Source organism: Falco cherrug, chromosome 1 (assembly GCF_023634085.1).
Source record: "Falco cherrug isolate bFalChe1 chromosome 1, bFalChe1.pri, whole genome shotgun sequence".
NCBI lineage: Eukaryota > Metazoa > Chordata > Aves > Falconiformes > Falconidae > Falco > Falco cherrug.
The window spans coordinates 99,539,023-99,559,930 of NC_073697.1; the positions used below are offsets into that span (position 1 = coordinate 99,539,023).

The 20,908-nt window shown below is 47.2% G+C and overlaps 1 protein-coding gene across 1 annotated transcript in view; it reads left to right on the plus strand.

Moving 5' to 3' along the window:
• The window catches only part of MN1 (MN1 proto-oncogene, transcriptional regulator), a 40,985-nt gene that overhangs the window by 13,925 nt on the left and 6,152 nt on the right, over positions 1–20,908 (plus strand). The window lies entirely within an intron of this gene.

Consider the following 20,908-nt stretch of genomic DNA (forward strand, 5'->3'; position numbering starts at 1 on the left):
TATATTACATGATAAAGTGATTTGTCATGTAGATGAATCAAGTTAGTATACTGCGTCCTGATTTTACTTCAGCTGGGGTGCTTACAGGAATTGCAGAAACAAATTTGCTGCTGGCAGCTGCAGGGCTCCTGGATGCTGCGGGCTCCCTGGGGCTGCCGCCCTGGTGCGGGTGCTGCCGCCCTGGTGCGGGTGTTGCCGCCGTGATGCAGGTGCTGCCGCCCTGGTGTGGGTGCTGCCGCCGTGAGGCGGTGCTGCTGCCCTGGTGTGGGTGCTGCCACCGTGATGTGGGTGCTGCTGCTGTAATGTGGGTGCTGCCACCCTGGCTCAGTGGATGCCTGGCTGCTGGGGTGGCCCAGGAGCCTGCCTGCGGTGGGCTGACAAACACCACTTGGGAAAGGTGGGGTATTTAACAAAGCAATGGAGTTTTACTCCAAATAATTGTCCAAATCCATTCGTATTTGGTGTAGCTTTTTCTCTAGAGTGGTTTGCGCCAATGGTGCTGAAACATTTCAGTTACAGAGAAGAATAAAAACTCTCTTCCTTTCAGACAAGTGTGAGCTTCAGGAGCTGGAGAAGCATGCAGTTGGAGAGATTGTGATACAATTACATTTTTATGTCTACCTATTAAGCATAATGAAGGGTTGGTTGCTGGCCTTAAATTTGGAAAGAGCTTACAGTAAAGCTTAAAACAGAAGTATATTCCTGTAATTACTGCTTTGCAGTGAGGAGTATGGCTAGGTAAAGGGAATAAAAACTATTCATTGTCCAATTGTATTTCCATAACTGCTGCACTTTTAAACATCTGTTTTGAAAGATAAAATTTTCTGTTATACTAATTTTTGGAAGTAAGCTAATAAGCCAACACGGGAGGGGTAAAAAAAAAAAAAAAGAGGTGAAGAATGTCAAAAGAACAATGCTTAGAAAACACACAGCTTTAACTTCTTTTGTGAGCCCTGCTACATTATTTGGAGAATCAGTCGATTTGTTTATTAAGCACAAGGCCAGTGTACTGTTTTGGTTTGTGTTTACTTGAGTTTGAGATATGTGGTGATGAAATCAAGACTTTAAAAAGCTTTGAATTTCATGTTTGCTTTTATTTGTGCTAGACTAGGTGAACCCAGTAACACATGGTTCAGTCAGTTCCAAGTTTGCTTTTGCTTTTACTTGACTTCATTCTCATTGCCTGATGGCAGTATATCAGGCAAACTTGGATCACAGCATCAATTGTTTGAAATTATTGTTTAGATTATGTTCAGTTTCAAATGGTGTGAAACTATTTGTAGTGAGAAATGAGCATTTGTTTATGATGATAAAAATAGTTTTTCATAGCCTACATTTTTTTTCATTGTATGTAATAGCAACTGTTACAGCTCAGAATATCTGTGTGTTTTTTCAAAGTGGTAACGGCGGCACCGTTGTGCTCTTTGTGTGCGTTTGGGACTGTGGACTACACTGAAGAGGAGCTGTTTCTGCTTCACGCCAGGAAGAAGAGGGGAAAAGACCAAACCTTTTCTTGCCCCTTAGGGGAAAAAAAAAACCCACCTAAACCACCTCCTTTTTCCTCTTGGCCTCAAAAATTTGGCTTATATCTTTAAGGTGGAGGGTTTTTTCCTTTCCTTTTCCTACCACCTTTTAAGATGTGCTGTACTGGCCTTTCTCTTCCTTTTTGTGGAGCTTCTCTTGGAATCTGTTTTAAGGGGTTATATTTGAAATGTTCTGCCTTCTACCGTGGTCTGGCCCGAATAGAAATGTGAAAAGTTCCCATTACTGAGCTGTAAAAGAATACTGTAAATGGGTTATGCAGGAAAAACCATTTAGATAAAAATGCAATTTTCCCGTCTGCATACACTGCTAAGAATTAATGGCACATTCTTCCTAAATGGGTACTTCTATATTATATTTTCACCTTAATGAAATTCTTTCCAAAACAGGAGTGTTTCATTTAAAATTTTTGAGCAAAATTGATCTGTCTTTATCCTCTGTGCTCCCCCCACTTTAGTTAAATCTCACTGGAACGACTACTGAGGGCTCTCTGCGTACTTTACAGAAAATAGATGTTGGGCTTAAAGGTCAGCATCCCGGTTGGCTCTGCATCCCTTTGCAGGGCGCACGTCATGGGGCTGCTCTTACCCCTGTGGCTTCATGTCTGGATTTGTGCTTTCTGATGGGGTGGTACGTGGTGAGCGTGCCAGCTGTGCTCTTCCTGGCTCTGCTACTTGGCGTGTGGCCACCAGGTGATGGAGACATGAATAAGTCACCTAGCAGGTCATTTTTTGTCAGAAATACTCCAAAAAGGAGAGTGGTCAAGCCTATCGTGGCCTTTGCCAGCGTCACCCCATCATGCGTTTGTTGCACACCTGGAGCAGAGGCCAGTCCCAGCCAACAGAAACCCAAAACATATATTCATGCTTTTTAATGGTTTCCGTTTCATTAAAGGGTTTTAATGTAACAGTGAGAACAAAACTGTACTGTAGGAATAGGGCTAATAGAAAGATTCCTGCTTTAAGCAGCTATTTACTTTTGAGTTGCAGTGGGGAAAATGCTTTTATTAAATAAATTGTTTGGTGTTTTCATAGTGTTAGCAAAATGGTTCCCACATATAAGCAATACTCGTAACGATGGAGACACGGATATTAGTTGTTGCAACTCAAAGTCTCCATTTGCAAAATAAAAATTACTTCAGCAGTAATGCTGAGCAGCCTTTTGCATCGCTTTTGTGACAGATTACTCTTCAAGGGACTCTGTGCTTGGAATATCCCCCAAAACATGAAATACAGGAAAAATGTAAGGCCTTTTCTCAAAGCAGTTCTGGTGCCTGTAGAAGCTACTCTGGAGCTCTTCTCTGTAATACTCTCTTTTTTGGACACCTTAGTTGAACTCAAAATCTGGCTGGGCTATTGCAGGCATCCTGCATCAGGGTTTTAGTGGCTTTTTTACCCAGCTGTTGCTTCCCTGCCTGCGTTCAATGGGTCTGCTCCTGCACAGCTGTGTGAGTGTGGTCAGTGGGGGTACTGCTGCTGCCTTCACTGTAGCGTGAGCCCAGGCAAGTACAGGAGACGGTGTTTGTGAAGGTCCACGTGTGTGTGTTTGGGAACTGGGGGAAGAATTGCCAAATAAACACTCTTGAAGATCCCCTTACGTGCTTGTGACCCGGTGCTGTGCCCGGCCCCGCTTGTGTGCACGTGGCAGCCAGACGGCAAGGCTCGGCGCGGGGCACAGGCAGCTGGTGTTCTGACAGATTTTTCCTTTGGGGAGGACAGCAGCGATCCCTGTTTAAAACTGCGTGTCTTTCAGACTCGATAGGTAGGAGCCGTGCACATGCTGCAGGGCCAGGACAGCCCTCAGCCGGTGCCTCCGCTGCCGCCTGCTCGGGGCTCTGCCGCTGGGCACGTGTGGCTCCGCCGCTGGGCACGCGGTGGCTCCGCCACTGCCTGGTCACTCCTCCCTGCGCAGCGTTTGCAAGGAAACGAACAGCTTCAGCGGATTCCCCCACCTGCCGATTTGCAGATTCCCGGGAAATGGATTGCAGAGTTCTGCAGCTCGTTATTCAAAACGTGTTCCCGAGCTCCCGCAGCGCGTAGCTATCGGTGCTGTGCATTGGTGACTTTCCGTTCGTGTTGACACCTTACTTCAGAGGCTTGGCACCCGTTTGTTTTCTTTCTGACTCTCACTCCGAACTAACACTGAGCTTAATCCAAATTCTGTTTGGAAAAAGGGGTGTTTATAGTCAGTGAGGCTTTGACTACTTACAGTTGTCTTCCAATACTCTTCCAATCAAAGAACAGAAAAATACTCTACCCCTCATCAGGTGGGTTACGCAACAGCTATTTATTCAGTCACAAAATTTCCCTTTTGTGATTCACTTTTTGTGAATCAGAGGAGTTCAGCAGAGATTGCAAATCGCGACTTTTACAGCCAAATATGCAATCCCCCTGGAAGCAAATGTTGAGAATTTAAATATTTCGGTCTAGTTCTTTGTAACTTGCAAGTCTTGGATTAATGGGACATTGGCTCTTGAGATTTCGTGTAAAATGAAATTTTAAAAAGCCCACAGAAATGATTGCTCCAAGTAACTCTGGAAGACAAACGTTTCTGAATAGTTACAGTTTGCTTTTTCATCGGTGCTACTTATAGTATATATATACTCGGTGGTGTAGTGTATAGTGTTACACCGAGTGCTATTTTTTATTATTACTCAGCGTGCTCTGCCATCCTGACCGATACAGAGGCCTCTGCAGGGCAAAACCCCGGGCAGGTGCAGAGGCCTCGCTGGTCACCTGCTGGGCAGGACATGTCATCAGGCAGCGCTGGCTCTTCCCCTGCTCCTCAGGTGAAAAGGTGCTGCTCAACCTGGGTGTCTAGGTCTTGTGCAGCCATCTTACCGTCAGGGAATGGAAAACTCGGTGCCTGAGAAGGAAAATGCAAGACAGCTAGGCAAGCCATGGGCTGCTGCCCGATTCTGTGCTGGCGGTTTCATGCCCTAGGACAGGAGTGCCTGTCACGGGAGGTGTTTGCTGCCCCGTGTGAGCGGTTAGCTGTTCAAAGGGTGCTGCTTGATTCCACTCTAGATAGAAATTTCCTATGCATCGCTGGTTTATTTTTTAATTATTTTTTTTTTCCCTTTTGGTGCTGTGTACCTGGCAGGCACACTGCATACTAAGTTGTGCATTTAAGCATTGGTTGCTACAGTAAAAATCTTGATGGCCATTGTTTCTACCAAAAAAAAACACCCTTCTCATCTTCAAAGTCACTGCTGTTACAATAATTTTCTCTTTGAACATGTCAGGATTCTGTCTTTGATTATATACTGGATTGTCTCTTGTCATTGCATAATGATTTTTTTGGGTAGACGGAGACATTTTTCAGTTCATCACAGTGCATCCCCCATCCCAGTACTTCTTTAAAAAAGAGACTTATGTTGAAAACAGGTATTTAAGACTATAGATCTTCAAGAAAATAACTGGTTTTGACTTTATTTTCCTGGGAATTTTGTAAAGCTGATGTGAAGTATAGCTTTCTTTTACAATTTGAACTTAGACTTTCAAAATCTCCCTTTTCTCCCACTCTTCTTTTTGCTTTTGATTGCACCAGAAGTCATTATTTCAGAAATTTTCTTCCACTTTTTCATTTGCTGTTTTTGCAGCTTACACTACACAAAAAGACTGAATCTCTGTAATTCCACCACCAGTTTATTCAGCTTTAAACAAGTTTTTGGAGAAAAAAACCCCAAAGAGAATGGAAAAGGGGGTTTAGAAAATTAAATAATGCTTATTCTTTTACCAAAAAAAGAATGTGAAAAATTAGGTTTTTCCATTTCGTGTGTCACTATTCTCTGAAGCTGGGAAAGCTTTAGAAAAGGAATGTTGGAAAAGAAAATGGGGGGAGATAAGTGATTAAATAAACATTAACACTCATTTTTATGGTTACTGAGGAAAGGGGAGAGAGGAAAGGAGGCCAACTTCTAAAAAAAATACCATGAAAATGAAAAAACATTTGTAAAAATGAGTAGGCTGGTGCTGTGTTGGTGATGCCATTCTGTTGGCCAGCTCTGTGGTCTAACATCCCTGCTCCTAGGTGAGGAGGTGGCTGTGCAGGAGTCGAGGAGGCATGGCTCCAGCATGCCGTCCAACAGGGTGGATATCAGTCAGTTGGATGGATGGGTGGGTGGTTGGTTGGCTGTTGTGGAGGTCAGTCAGTCAGTTGGTTGGCAGCTGGTTGGTTGGTTGCGTAGTTGACTGCTGTGGAGGTCAGTCAGTTGGCTGGTGTAGAGGTCAGTTGGGTGGGTGGGTGGGTGGCTGGTTGGCGTGGAGGTTGGTCAGTTGGTTGGATGGGTAGTTGGCTGGTGTGGAGGTTGGTCAGTTGGTTGGCTGGGTGGTGGGCTGATGTGGAGGTTGGTCGTTTGGTTGGGTGGGTGCCTTTGAGGTGGCTATCTGACCTGGGGATTGAGCACTCTGCTGCCAGACCCTCCCTGCCCTGCTGTCTTTTGAGGACTTGTTCAAAGCCTGGCAAGCATGCATCTAGGCCACTTCCATCAGGAGCTGTTTTTTAGTTTATATGATGTGTACTGGTGGTCTGACCACTTTCCAGGGACAAGAGTTTCTGCCACTGCTGTGATGGGTGCTCGCTGGCATGTTGTGGCTCTCTGAGCACAGTGGTGGGATGAAGGTGCCCTAGAAGCAGAGCTCCTCTCCCACTGCTGCTGAGTAATGGAGGGATGTGCCAGCTTTGTGGCTTTTCATGGTCAATGGCTTGAATTGTGGTGCTGCACTAGTACGATGTTCACCTTGGATCAAAGGGCAGGGGTCCTTCTGAAATGGAAGGTGCCTTAGAAGGTCCGCCTGAGCTAAGTGGAAGCCCAGAGCATCTGCAATTGTCTTGCGCCGTGTGTATGTGCAATCATTTCCATCACTGAATGATGCTGATGCCACCAGTATAAGGGGGAAACTGGACAAAAATGGGGGACAGTAGCACTGCATCAAGCACTGAACAGAGTTATCCCTGGGAAAATGGGTATGCTGTGCGAGGGGCAGGAGACCCCAGCCCAGGTAAAATCTGCAGACCCACATCTAGTCATGATATGTGTGCACACTTCCAGCAGGTTGTTGTAAAATTGTATTACTTGATGAGTTTGTTGCTTCAGAGGGTTAAGTGCGATTGAATTAAAGGTACCTTCTCAGTGGGCTTCGCCTCCGTGGTTCCACGTGATGGAAGTCTTTGCCGTAGAGTTTGTAAATCCTGGCTGTGGTTTGAAACAGGCTCTTTCTGCCCTTCTGTTTTGTCAGGAAAAGAGCTAAAAAGGACTTGCTGTATCTTTAAACTGGCGGATCCTTAAAACCTCCCTGGGAAGTAGAAGGGGGAAGGGACCCTTTCAGTATTAATTAAACAGAGATGTCTTGCTGTAGACTTCAGGGTTTACTGATAAACGCCAGCCCCTCACCCACGCCTGGTGGTGGCTGCTATTATTTAATCAGGGCTATTATGAGGAATCTGAGAAATCCTCTCTTTCTCCTCCTCTGTCTTCCATTTATCTGTCCTCCCAACCTGTTTGTTTGTGTATGGTTAAGTTCTCCATGCCAGGGAGAAGCAGAGTGGAAATGTCAGGGGTCAGGCTGCAGGCCGGTCAGGCAGGGAGCAGGCAGCCCAGCTCCATGGTGCAGCCTTTGACTTTCCGAGAAACCGGAGATACACTGGTTCCAGGCGAGATTAACTCTTTCAGCACAGCTGCCTTCTGCTCAGGAAAACCTGGAGGACTGGAGGCAAGGTGGGTACGTGAAGGCACTGAGTCTCTGTTCATGCATATATCCTTGCGGTCCTGTTGTTGGGTGTTCCTGCTGTCATTGCACTCACCCTCTTATCTGAGCCCAGCAGGCCCAACATTTCATCTGCCTTGGCAGCTATGCAGCTGGAGGATGCGGCTGCGTGGATCCAAACTTCTGAGAAGGATGGCGGGCAGCATGATTTGTTGCACTGCTATTACCGATACCTGTATTTCTCGGTGTGTTTTCCAATAAACAGAGCGTTCATCCTCAAAGGGCGCGATGCTGCTGTTCAGAGGTGTGTTTTTGAGCAGCGGCGTGACTCGGGGTTTGCCACTCAGAAGATACCTAAGACCAGTCTGAATGCCCTTACCTTCAGGATAACCAGTTTTGATGCTGGGCTGACTGACTGAGTATCTCACCGGCTTTAAGATGTGTGTAGTGCGGTGGTTTACATGTGCAGCAGCCCTGGCTGGTGCCATGGTGATAGCTGGGGTTTGGTGAGTGTTGGTTGCATGCCTCCAGCTGTAGTACCTGTGTCTCGCCCCACCTGCGTGCAGGACAGGTATGATTCAGCGGTGGGGTGGAGGATTTTGTTTGTTTGGTGCCGCCTTTGCATGGGGGGTGCAGCGGTGCAGCAGGTGCGGAGGGGCCAAGTCCTGCTGGTTGGACAGAGCTCGAAGTGCAAACAGTGCCCTGCTTGGGACAGTTGCAGGTGGAGATCACAAGGTAGCCCTTACGCTGCCACCTGGTAGCTTCCTTGTATGTGGCTTTATTTCAGTAGTGAGGTGCTTGTGTGGAAGTTGCCTGCACTAATGGTCCCTTCTGCAGGGGCAGGACGGGGTGGGGGTCACGCGATGGCAGTTCCCCCCCGTGAGCATCAGGGTTGTGTTTGCAAAGTCCTTTCACAAAGGGGTCTCGGTCTCACTGCTTTGTGCCTGATTTTATGGATGTGTTCGTGAGCTTTAAAGGCCTTGCAGACCCCGTGCTTGGGAAGGTTATTTAGCTGTTGCCTGATCAGCTCACTCCAACAGCGGTGTTCTGTGCTACACAACCGCTTTGTATAGGGGCGGCGGATGTGCCACAGCACGATTCTCTGTTGTAACTTGCGTGAGTAAAGGACTTGTGTCGTCTGTGTCCGGGAGGATGAGGCCATCTGTGCCAGCGTTCCCCCCGACAGCCCTGCCGGGTGGATAGCCCCTCAGGGCAGGGGGACGAGGGCGCTGCCTGTCGCCCCTCCTGCTGCACCCAGTGGGGCCGGGGCTTGGCGAGGGGCTCCCCACCTCCCTGTGCACCCTGCGCTCCTCTCGCTTAGCGCTGCACCTGTGCAGTATTTGCTTTAAACTTGCCTTCCTCCACCATCCCCTGTTAACTTGCTGACCGAGAGTGGTGCAGCAGGGGAGAGCGTCGCTGCTGCTGGAGACCCTTCTTTGATGGGCCGGGTGGTCAGAGGGACCTGCCCTTCTGGCCGGGCAGCCTGTGCTGCTGCGCTGAACGAGTCTCAGCCGGGTTAACAGCATTGGCACAAGCAGCTGTAGTTGTGTATGGGACAGGAATAAAGTCCAGTCTCTCTATCCAGAGTGCCCCCCACGGCGAGGTCCCCAGGGACACGCTGTGCTCCTGTGTGCCGGCGTGTCGGCACTGCTCAGCCCTGTGCCCCTGCCCTTGCCGGGGGAGCAGGTGCTCCTGGGCATCCCCTCCCCGAGCGCCGCAGGGCAGAGCCCACAACTGCCAGCACAGCGGGGCGAGCTAATTGTCTGCCACCTACTCATTTTCCAGGGATATTGAAATTGTTGTGGGTCATAAATCACATGAGCATATGGCTAGAAAGGGAACACAGGCCTGTATTTTAGCTTTGGGTTTGAAGATGAGACTGTCTGTCCTGTCTTGTACTGGCCCGTTTTGTTGATTTACTGGCCTGTGAAACTTTAGAGTTAATTTTTTGGTGAAGCAGTGAAAGTCTGTCTACCCCTGACTTCCTTGCTTGAACAGCTGTTTGCTGCTGATTCGTTGCTATTCTGAGAATTTCGTGAAGACTCTCCACAGTGATGTGACAATTGGAAGAAAAAGATGAGCTTATATTTTTCTTTTCGTAATAGTGGCACTTACGTACCTAAGAAAGCCAGGTTTCTTTGTGTGTGTTGTTTTTTTTTAAGATGCATTTCCCTTGCTGCCATTCCTCCTTCACATAGTTACATATTTCTTCTCATGATTTCTTTGCTTTTCCTTGAGATAGATTTAGTTTTAAAACATGCTGTTCAAACAAACCCTGGTCCTCAATCAGATTTATGACCCCCAGCTAATCACCACACTTTGCTGCTGTTTTATGGGATGTTTCTGAACATGCCAAATCCATTATGTGACAACAAAATTTCCATCTCTTTCTGTAGCCAAAATAAATGTTGGGATATACAAGAATTTGGGATTTTTCTGTAACAGAAAAGACCTAGCAAGAATTTATCCAGAAAGTGTGTTTTGGGTTGATAGCATCAGGTATCAGTCCGATTTGCAAACACTGGAATGTTTTCCTGCAGATTTTGACCCTTATTCAACAAACTCAGGCTTCCTGAGAATTCTCCTTTTTTAAGTTACTTTTTGTAGACTCTTTAGAAATTGTCCATGAATTACTAGGGACTTGGAAACCATGACTGGAAAACGGTTGTTTCTGGAGTGTCACACCTCTGCCTTCTGTGCTCCTCGGGCCGGGGTGTCTGTCTCTGAACCGTGTCTCTGCAGGTGCCTTGGTGAGACCCGGCTTTGTCCTGGGGTCTTTGCTCTCCCCTTCCTCTCGCTCTGTGACCGGTGAAGTTGTTTGAGTGGCTTTTGGTTTCAGGGAGGCTGTTCCCCCAGGTCCCCTCATATAAGCTGCTACTTCTGAGACACAAAACTGCAGTTGGAAGTATCCTAAAGAGGAATGGGATGTATTTCAAGGTAATTCTATAAATAAACCGGATAAAAGAGCTAAAGATCCTGGATGCTGTTTCTTCTTGGTTGCTGTTAGCCTTTGGTAAACTCCAGTTGTATTTTCACGAGTATCCTTGAACTCGTGTGGTTTAACCCAGAGCATTAAGCACATGATCACCATTTCTTGGTGTGCAAGAGCCTCAGATGTGTGAGGCCCCTGGGAGAGATTGACTTTGCCTGTGGCAGTTTTGTGTTACGGTCTCTCGTAATTGTGAGTTATAGATAGGGCAGAGGCACCTCCAGGAGCTGCCGGCGGGGCTGGGGGGGAGAGGGGAGGGAAGAGGTGGGCAGCTGGGCGAGCCTCCATTCCCAGCCCAGGCTGCCAAGCTGGATGCAGATCTGTCTTTGGGATACGAGGACATGGCTCCTGTTGATTTTGTAGGGAACAAGGCGACTGGACACATAAAAGTCTTTGGCCAGCTCTATCCAAGCCTTCACCTCACAAGAGACCAATACTATTTGAGAGACAAATTCCCTTTTTTACATGTGGCTAACAAGTACTTATTTAATTTGCATCCTGAAACTATGCGACCACAAAGTTCTTTGAAGGGAATCTTCTTCTTTCATTTCTGTTTTCACTTCATTTAAGGAAAATAGAGATTTCCATGCATAATATGCAGGGCTTAAATATCGTACTTATTGTTGTCGTTTCTATTTTTTCCCCAGCAATTATGTAGAAGCTCTTGCACAAATCTGATGAGAGAAAGCTGGAATTTACATGTTTCTTCCTCTGGTGCGCTCTGTGCATAATCACCAGCTATTCATTGCCTTTACAAACTCCATTAATACACCCACTTGCCTTGCCAGTGTGAGTGGGCATTTTCGTGCTATTTTTGGAGGCCTGTGCATGGAAACTCGCAAAAGGCTGAAGGTGATACTGCTGGTTTTGACCTGTGTGTCCTCAAGAAGAAACGAGTAGTTGCAAAACTTACCAAAATGATATGACAGGTTACGGAATCAGCAGACAGCTCAAGTAAATATTGCTCTTTCAGGCACCATCCCCTGGTGAAGAGTGAAGCAGGTGGTGGCGGTGCAGCAGCAGTGAAGCTCAGGCCAGCTCAAGCCATTTCTCAGTATTCAACACGCATTAAAAGGTTGCGTCATAATGGGGAAAAAACTGCTTGGGGATGGATGAAACGGGATGCATCTGAAGGCAGCCTGATGTGCTCAGAGGCTGACAGTGAGCACTTGGCGGTGTGGACTGGTGGTGGCCACTGGTGCGGTGCCCACAGGAGAGGGCAGGTCTGTGAGGGGATCCCACGAGGGAAATGGCAGGCATTAGTCACCATTAATCAGCTTAGCTCCTTGTTAAATGTCTAGGTGGCAATTTAATGCAGAACATTTAAGTAACATCTTTTTTTCAATTCGGCCTATCCTGAAATAATACTAGACATTGTCCAGGAACTGCTTTTAGTTAAATGAGGGAGTATTGGACAATTTCATATGACTTCTGTACATGCAGAAAATTCCACTTTGGATTTTATGAAATACCTTTTATTTGCTCGCACATTCTGGCTGTCAAGAGATGGATTTCACATGGGCTGAAGTTGTGCGTAAAGCTGCCATGTGATAATTAGCACACATATGAAATAAATTTGAAAGTATTGGGTGCAAACCCCAGCATTTCCCTACTCATCGGGGGTGTGTGGGTTATTACCCTCGGTGAAAATAGGCTCACCGCATTTAGTTAGCGCAAGTGAGTGATGTACGGCAACAGCAGAGAAAACATGGGATCAGTCAGCCAATATTCACTCCTACCGTGGAGTTCTCCTTTTTGCATTACAAGCTGGATGCAGAGGTAGGGACATGACTGAGACTGCTGCAGTCCTTTGGGAGGGAGGGTCAGGAGAAGCTGTTTGTAGCCTTCTCCCAGTGCCAGGCCTGAGTGTAAATTTGATGGAGAATTAGGTAACTCCTTTCCGAGATGAGCAGAAGTGTTTGGTTTTGGTTTTTTTTTTTTAGGGGGGGTGGGTGGTGGTGGTAGAAGAATAAGCCCTGGAAAATAACTCGGAGCTCCCAGAGGATTTGCTGGTCTTGGATGGCAGTGTATGAATGTTGGGAGTGTTGATTCAACTATGCTGGGATGGGTTGCAGTTGCCAGACTCGTGTTTCTTTTCTCCTGGAAGCATTCAGAAATGGTTTGACTGTTGGTGGCAGTTGGTTTGGTTTGATTTTTAAAGCCAGTTTTCCTCACTTGAGCAGGGTTGTAGCTTCTCATACTGTGCAGAGCTTAGGAGAGCATGGTGCTGGTGATGGCTCTGGGGAGCCCAAGCAGCGGTTCAGGGCCATGAGGTGTGTTGGGTGGGCTTTAGGCTATGGTTGAAAGCTTGGCCGTCTGAACCTCAGCTTTAGTGGCCGTTCCACATGAGCTATGGTTTGCCTGCGTGGGGCATGGCAGGAGCAGGCTGGCAGAAAGCGGCACCACAGCACTGTAGTTATGATGGGACCTGGTTTGCAAGAATGGTCTTTTATCTGAGAGCCAAACCCCCAACATCGGCCTCTTTGCAAGGGGGGCAGGCACATGGCCCCCTGCCGTTTGCGTATTTTGCAGTGAAGCCAGCCTGAGAGTTAATGTGTTAAACCAAAAAGAGGAACTGAAGGTAGCCAAAAGAAAGGAAGGATATGAGTTAAAAACAGTCTGTTGTCCCCATGGCTGTCTAGCAGGGCACAGGAGCTGGTGCTGTCCGAAGGTGTGGAGCTTCTGGCTTCCCCCTTGGACACAGGACTTGTATTTCTTCTCGGAGAGCTGTAGAGTTGGAAAGCAGCAATTCAGCAGTAGGTTCCAGGGAAATCAATAGATGTAGGCAGTTTCACACTTCCCTGTAAAGCCACGGACGCGTGTTGCTCTCCTGCTGGGCAGTGGGCAGCACCATGGGGAGCTGCGGGTTCCCCTGTTATCGTCTCCTCCTGGAAGCGTGTAGGGAACGCTTTTTTTAAAACAGCAATGTCGCTCTCCTCATCCGCACATCATTCATTCTGCGTCTTCAAGGTCATGCTACGTGTAAGATGACTGCCACCTTTTCCACTGATAGGGTTTGCATTTTCCCTACTTAATAGTATTTTCACCATTTTCTTCAGACATCGGCATGTGGCCAACAGTCTTGAGTTTGTCCTGGAGTGATATCTGCCCCAGCTTGCTGTTGGAGCTGTAGGGTAGGATGCAGCAGTCTGGCTGTAAACCTACAGCATTAACAGCAAACCCTTAACACTGCTGTGGGTTTGGGCAGCCTCCCTGTCATGGTGTGCTCATCCTTTTGTTGCTCCTGGTGAAAAGAGTAGCATGAAAGGAGGTCAAGGGAGAAAAAAAGAAAAATATGTATTCTCAGCAAGCACTCTGTGTCTCCTGTTATGTAAATTCTGTGCAAACAGCGAGCACTGATGGAGCTCCATGCCAGCTCTGAGACCACTGAAAGCAAAATAAACATCTTTGCAGCATAGGCTGATACATGCTCCCTTTAGAGTCACGGGCACCTCTAATTAATCATGCTGTCTGTGGAGGAAGAGGCTTTGAGGGTGGGAGGACGTCGCCAGACCTGATGGGCTGACGGAGGGATGGGCACCACTCGACGTTAAGGGTAAATGTGCCGTGTTCCCAGCCCCGGCAAGTGGGGATGGCCATGCCTTGCCTTGCCTTGTCTTTAAGGTGAGCGGTGTCTTACCTAGCTGCAGCAAAGCCAAATGCTTTATTCCTGGTTTGTGGGATATACTAGTGGTGTGGGACGGTGCTCGGTGCTGTGCACACGTTTTTGGCTAAAGAGCCTTCCCTCCTTTGTGAGAAAGGCTTTCACAGTGCAGCTCAGCTGGCTGGGTCTCAGCAATAAATCGACGGGCTGGCCAAGCCAAATGACTTCTTGAAATGTTAATGAGTGAGATGTGGCCGATGCTGGGGAGTTGGGGGGGTCTCTGCACAGCCCTCCTGGTTGGCGGAGAGGGGAATCGCCTGGTTCCCATTTCACCTGTGCTCACCATTACGAGTCCTTGGCATCAGCTGTTCATCTTAACCGTGAATGCTTCCAGCTTCTGTTAATTCTGTTCATCTTGGGGAGGGTAGTGACTTTAACATCTTATGGGCTTTAAAAATTGCACAGGTTACACAAAATAAATGAAGGAGTAAAATCAGAGTAAGAAGTTGTTTTTGGTAATGGAGCGGATGGGGCTTTGCATTGAGTGTCAGCGGAGTGCTTGGTGCTGCAGGATCCGAAGCCAGAGACAGCCTTTGCCCGAGGCATTTAAAATAAAAAGAGACAGACCCAGTCCATAGCAGGGTACAGGTTGCCAGAGGTGAAAGTGGTGCAAATTTATGGAGTAAGCAGGTGGCAGGTGCCATGTTTGTGTTTATAAACAAATGCAAAACATGTGCTTACTGGTACTCCTGGGTCAAGAAAATGCCTTTGTTTGGGGTTTTGTCAGTGCTACAGAGGTGAGGGAAGAGGTGGCTTATTTGTTTATCAACACAAATGAACTAGTTGTATTTAAAAGTACCATTTTAGGAGTAAATTAAGCTGTGGAGACTAGGTCCAGTGTGCAGGGAGACATGAAATGTTTTCAGACCTTATTTTTCTTGAAAACTGAAAAAGATGATTCTGTACTGTGTACAAATGCGGAGCTATGTGCCTGAACCAATATGTCAAACTGTCATGTGGGAGATTTGGTGAAAAACATCTTGTCCTAAGGGAATAATTTTAAACACTATATGTAGGTTTGCTGCCTCATAAGAGATCATTACTCAAATCTATTCCCTCTTATGGTAGCTCGGCCTCTGCTTAACGGGTGCAGAGTGAACAGAAGCCTATTAACGCATCCTTTCGGAGTGCTTATCAGATGGTAGAGGGGAAACTGATCTCTGATCAGGGAATATAGTGTTTTTGGCCAAATCCTGTGATTTAGCCTTAACAAGATCAGTAGCAATCCAGGGGCTTCACGCTCGGCTGGCCATCGAGGGCGGCGGTGGCAGGGCCGTGCTGTGCTGGGCGGCCGGACCCTGGGCAGCGCGGGCGGCCGAGGCTTTGTCAGAGCCAGTGAGGAAGTGTAAGGGATGAGCCCTGGGGCAAGGAGCCGTTCCAGGGATCTTCACCTCCTGTTTGTCACTTCAATCTCACAGGAACGCTGAAATGTGGAGTGGAACCCATTCCCAACCAGACCCCTACCAGACTGTGACTGCGCTCTTGCTCCTGCTTGTCACTGCCTCCCATTCCTTTTGTTGGTGGTGGCTTTGGCAAAAATGAGAGGAACAGCATGAGCAACACCTGAAGAGCAGCATAAACTCCCGTGCCTCCATGTAGCATCCGCAGTTGCCTTGACTACACACCATCCCTCCCTCATTTAATCTCCTCTGTCACAAGACGATGCACGTAATCCGTGCTAGCATTGCAGGTGAACTCATTTTTATTGGGATTAGCTTACCTAAAAATCGGGACACATCGGGGTTTGCACATGCTTGATGGAGTCGTCACAGTTAAGAGAACACCTATTTTTATAAAGTGCCTAAGAAGATGTTACATGGGGGAAGAGGTTTTACATAGCAGCTTGATGTGGGCTAAGGAAAAAGAGGGAGTGAGAAGGAAACTGGAGGGATTGAAGGTGTCTATGTATACATGGTGTCTTCAGGAGGGAGGAGAGTGTCAGGATCTAATCTCACTGGAGAGAAATGTGGTTTTCCTGAGCTGATGTGAAAAAAGCAGTCTGTGGTGTGTCTATTGGATTTTTTGGTGGAGCAGAACTCCTTGTCTTCTCCCTGTGTCCCCACTGCTTGCTACTGGCCAGGCTCCTGTGTTAGTTGCCCTGCTGCCATTAATGCCGTGTAAACAAACAAACAGCAACCTTTTATTTTCTGAAGGCATGCATACCTTTGCAAAGTAGAGCGGAACGAAAGAGCAGCTTCGGAAATGTGCAGGGTCAGAGCAGAGGATACGGGGCATGGGAGAAAGGCTGGGTGAGTCTTTCATGGGCTGTGCTTTTCTGTCTGTCAGCTCGTTTGTTCGGGACTTCATGATTGAAATGTGTTTGTGTGAGTAAAGCCTCTTCAAAAGCTTAATGTGTGGCTTTTACCTAAAAGCAAACTTTAATATTGTTTTTCTAAAAAAAAAAAAAAAGCTCTTTTAGTCTTTTGGGAATGTGAAGCTGTCTGTGTGCGTCTGTCCCTCTAAAGGAGAGCAGCCTGGCATTTTTTTCCTCCAAACTGCTTGAAACGGTTCTTAACATTGCTTTTGTATGTTGTTGTAACTGATGAATGTTACAAGCTATTCAGAGGATATTTTGAAGTATTTACCTAAAACATGCAGTTTGAACTGCAATAAACAAACTTGCTGGAATAGTAGCTGTACAGAAGCGTGTAAGGGCTGTGAAAATGGCTGGACTTTATTCACTTTCATGTTCCAATGAATGTTTGCAAATATTTTTTCGCCATAGCCACACAGCTCTTCCCGATGTTGTGGCTGGCTCTTGGAAGTGCCTGTGCGCAAGCTGAGCTAATAATACTAATCAAACCCCATGTTAACTTCCAGGGCATTCAGTGATTATTGCAGGAATTTTCTCTGCTGTGAGCAATTTTGCACAGTTGGCTGGGGTACACGGGGCCGGATTTTCCTCATCTTTATCTTCCTCTGAAATACAGAGGATGGGTTTGCTGCTCTGGGCAGGGTACGGTAGGATGGGCCAGTATAATCAAAGTAAAAGGAAGAAATAGTTTCCTGTGCTAGAAACTTAAGCTGGATCTGTGCAGTAACTGACTTTTGGGACCACCACGACTTTGCCCGGCTGCAGTGTGTGAGAAGGTGCTGCGGCCGAGGGGGTGCTAGCTGCGCCGGGTGGAGGAGCCCCGCTGCAGTCGCAGGCTGACAGTCCTCCCCGGCTCAGCACCCACCATCACATATGGGAGGCACAGGCTGCCACAGCCAGGACGTGCTTTAACCACCGCCCTTCGGGGTGACGGTACCGTCACGGCTGAGCTGTTCCCAGACAGACTCCTTTTGGTCTTTGGTCGCTTTATTGCTTTGAGTTTCATGCCTTCCATGTGAACACATTGTGTACTTACGTGTGACGGTTTATCTCTTATCTGTACTTCAACATTTGCTGTTTTCAAGCAGCACACGCTATCCCAGCTGGGTCTTTTTTACTTGCATTTGTCCCAGGTTCTGTTGTGTCACATCCTTCGGTTTGGAGAGGAAGTCTCCACCCAGACCATCTCGAGGTCTTGGGTGTGGAGGATGGCTCTTATTAGAAGGGTAATTGCTTTTATTAATAACGTGGATTTCTTCCAGTAGTTGCTAATAAAGGCAGTTGTGCAGTTTAAACATAATTTGTTTGAAAATTCCTTGCTTCCAATTAGGTGTCCTTCATAACTGACAGTGATTTATCTGAAACTTGGCAACTGCGAGGCAATGACGTGATGACACCATCTTGCATTACCTGACTAATTTTAACCTGCTGAGGCACTGCTGGTTTGAAGGAGGCAGAGAGACAGCAGGGAAGGGAGAGTGTTACTGTTTTGGACAACCATCAGGCAGTATCTTGTGCTTAAGGACAGTTCTCATCAGGTGGATCAGCACACCTTTAATTTTTTAATACAAAGGTTTTTTCAGAGAAGCATCATAGCTTTGTTAAGACAGAAGTATTGAAAAAAAGTAAATTGCACTGAGTGTTTCCCTCTAGATTGGCTTTGAGAACACTTGTGCCAATGCAAGTCTTTTTGTTTTGGATTTGAATGCATCATTTTCTGTGCTCCTTAACAGCAGACCAAGAGAGCTTGAGCTCCTGCACAGTGATGTTGAGTTAGGCGTCGTGTGGACAGTGGCAATCAGCATTGACTTGGCAAACCTAGAATCAGATCCTGCTTACCTTGTTTGCTTGGGTTTTCCTCTGAGGTAACGAATCCAGCACTGCAGGATAGATTTTGCATTGATTCTGTTGTCAGTTGTTTGCTTTTGAATTTTATCCACAGCAAATGTTTTAGGAATAATTTGCTGGTTTACAAGTAAATAAGCCTGATTTTTTATTCTTGAGATGCTTGTGGCTTTTGAACTTCCTCACTTCATTGTTGGCTGAGGACCTGATCCATTCCGGGTGTCGGTGGCATCTGCATGGCCGATGGAGATGCTGCTGCCCGTGCCGGCAGAGCTCTGGCTCTGATCCCGGCTGTGTGCCTGGGCACGTGTAGCCGGGCGCCAGGTCCTGTGCCGGGAATGTGCTCTCTCTGTTTCTTCTGCCAGTGTCCTCAGCCCAGCGGCTGGTCTCCTGCAGCCTGATGGTTGACACTCCTTGCAGAAGCACCACCAAGATCTCTGGGCCCCTTGTGGCAGCAGTTCAACAGTGGGACACTTTCCTCTTTCTCTGCAACAGAGGAAGAAAACTGCTGTCACAGAGACTAATCTCAAGGCGCTGGCTTTTCCTGTACCGAGACCAGCATGTCCTGTACAGTCAGGGAGACCCAAGAATAAAAAATATCGGGTACTGTGTGCATTGCAAGGGACGTGAACAAATACAAATAAGAAAAATGTTTCCCTTTCTCAGTTCTCTGTACAATCCCATTTGAGTTTAAAACATTTTATAAATGTGAAGTTATTCGGGTGTATTTACATTCAGGACAGTAAGTTTAAATCGAACGCTTCATCAAATGGCATTTATTTAGAGAGGTTTTTTTGCCCTGTGATTGTCCCACAGTGACACCATGATGTCAGTGTGGCGTTGGTGGCCCTGCCCTGCGCTGCCAGTGGGGCAGCTCCGCAGCACGGCCATGGCCCTCTTGTGAAGGGCTGAGCTGAAATGCTGACATGGATATGTGATGGGGCTCGGGGGTAGCAGGAAGGAAAGGTAGAAGCTCCCCACATGGGCGCAGAGGCAGGCTGTGCTAATGCCATCTCTGCTGCCAAAACTCTGCGCTTGGGTATCATGCAGCGAACTGTGCTTCAGCTCTGCTCAGTACTGCGTATTTATCCAAACTGCCTAAAAAACCCCAACACCAGCTACAGGGACTGTAATCGACTTTGGAGTTTAGAGAACATGAGCGTCTTTGACCTGCTGATGTTGGATTCTTTATTCGAGCAGTGGAGGAGGGTATCTTACAGAAATGCAAACCCAGAGCGCGGCTGTGCTAGGCTGAGGTGTGTAACAGAGCTTTGTGTTGATTTTGCATGTGGTTGCACTAATGCAGCGCATGGCTGAGCAGGCAGCGGCACTGCCCTGGAGCCATGTGCCTTCTCCCATCGTTTATAGCATCGTGTCCCCAGGTTCTAATTAGTTTCTCTGTATGGTGTGATGATACTGTTTTGAATACGAGCATCTCTGACATTCTATAATGAAGCATTAAAAGCATTTTCCAGTTTAGATCAGGGACTTGCAGACTAGTTTAAGATTATTTTTTAGTGTCACTGTGATCGTGTAACAAGCTGTTCAGTTCCTGTTTTGTATCTGGTGTAGCAGCTGGTTAAGTGAAAGAAATACAACTTGCCCCATGAAGTGTGGTAAATCCGCACTGCTCAGCTTTGTGGAACATGAGAAAGACGATGTGAAGTAGAGTCTTAACATGGTTAAACATTCACAGCCATTTTTTGGTATCTTTGGCACACTCCAGCATCACGCTCAGCCCTGCGCCACGGGAACTCTCAGGGTCTATCAGAAATTATGGTCCCTACATTTGCTAGTGCTGCAGCACGTCTGCTCTTGTGCTCTGGGTGAATGTGAACGAAATGGTGGATGGGAAGAAATACAGGCTGGCTGTCAAGATGTTATTGGCTTTTTGTTCTTGCCTTGCACTGTTCTTCTATTTACTCACTGTTTTTGTCCTACAAAAAGCCCTTCTTTCAGGGCTGGGGGGGCTGTCTGCATGGGCTCAGGCATCCTCCCTGGCAGAAGCAGCGGCGTTCCTGGGGGTGCAATAGCTCCAGGAGAGTTTTCTGTGTTATGGGGCTGGCAGGCTGGCTCCAAGCAGGAAGAGAGGAGCAAGCCCCAGCCTGCATCGGCCGCTGGACTGCCCAGTCCCAGCCAGGGTGGACACCAGTCACTGCCATGCCCTTCCTGAGGGTCTGTGAGAGGGACCCCGTGGAGGGGTTGTTGATAACGTGAGGAGCTACAGGGTGAGGGATGGAGTTTGGGGTGTGATTTGCATTTTGGCTTTTTTGTGTGATTTGATTAAGAGTGGTAGAAGAACTGAAGAAGTGATTGATTTCAGAGAGGAAGAAAGTGATGGTCTCTTCTCCCAGACAGCAAGTGATAGGACAAGAGGAAACGGCCTCAAGTTGTGCCAGGAGAGGTTTAGATTGGATGTTAGGAAAAATTTCTTCATGGAAAGGGTGGTCAGGCATTGGAACAGGCTGCCCAGGGAGGTGGTGGAATTGCCGTCTCTGGAGGTGTTTAAAAAACATGTAGATGTGGTGCTTAGAGGCATGGTGGACTTGGCAGTCCTGGGTTAACGATTGGACTTGATGATCTTAAAGATCTTTTCCAACCTAAAAGATTCTATGATTCTATCAAAAAAAGATGTCCCTGGCTGTGCCAGGCAGGGAGAGGGCACGGGCACCAAGGCAGACTTTGAAGATGAGAAAAATGTATTTGCAGCAGATTACTTGAAAGTATGGAAGCAAGGAAAAATAGTGGAGTGACAGTGGGAACGAGTCACGAGTACGTGGTAGTATAGTTTGGAAGGAACAGTTTTAGCTACTTTTCATGTGAACTGTAAAATCCATAGGAAAAAA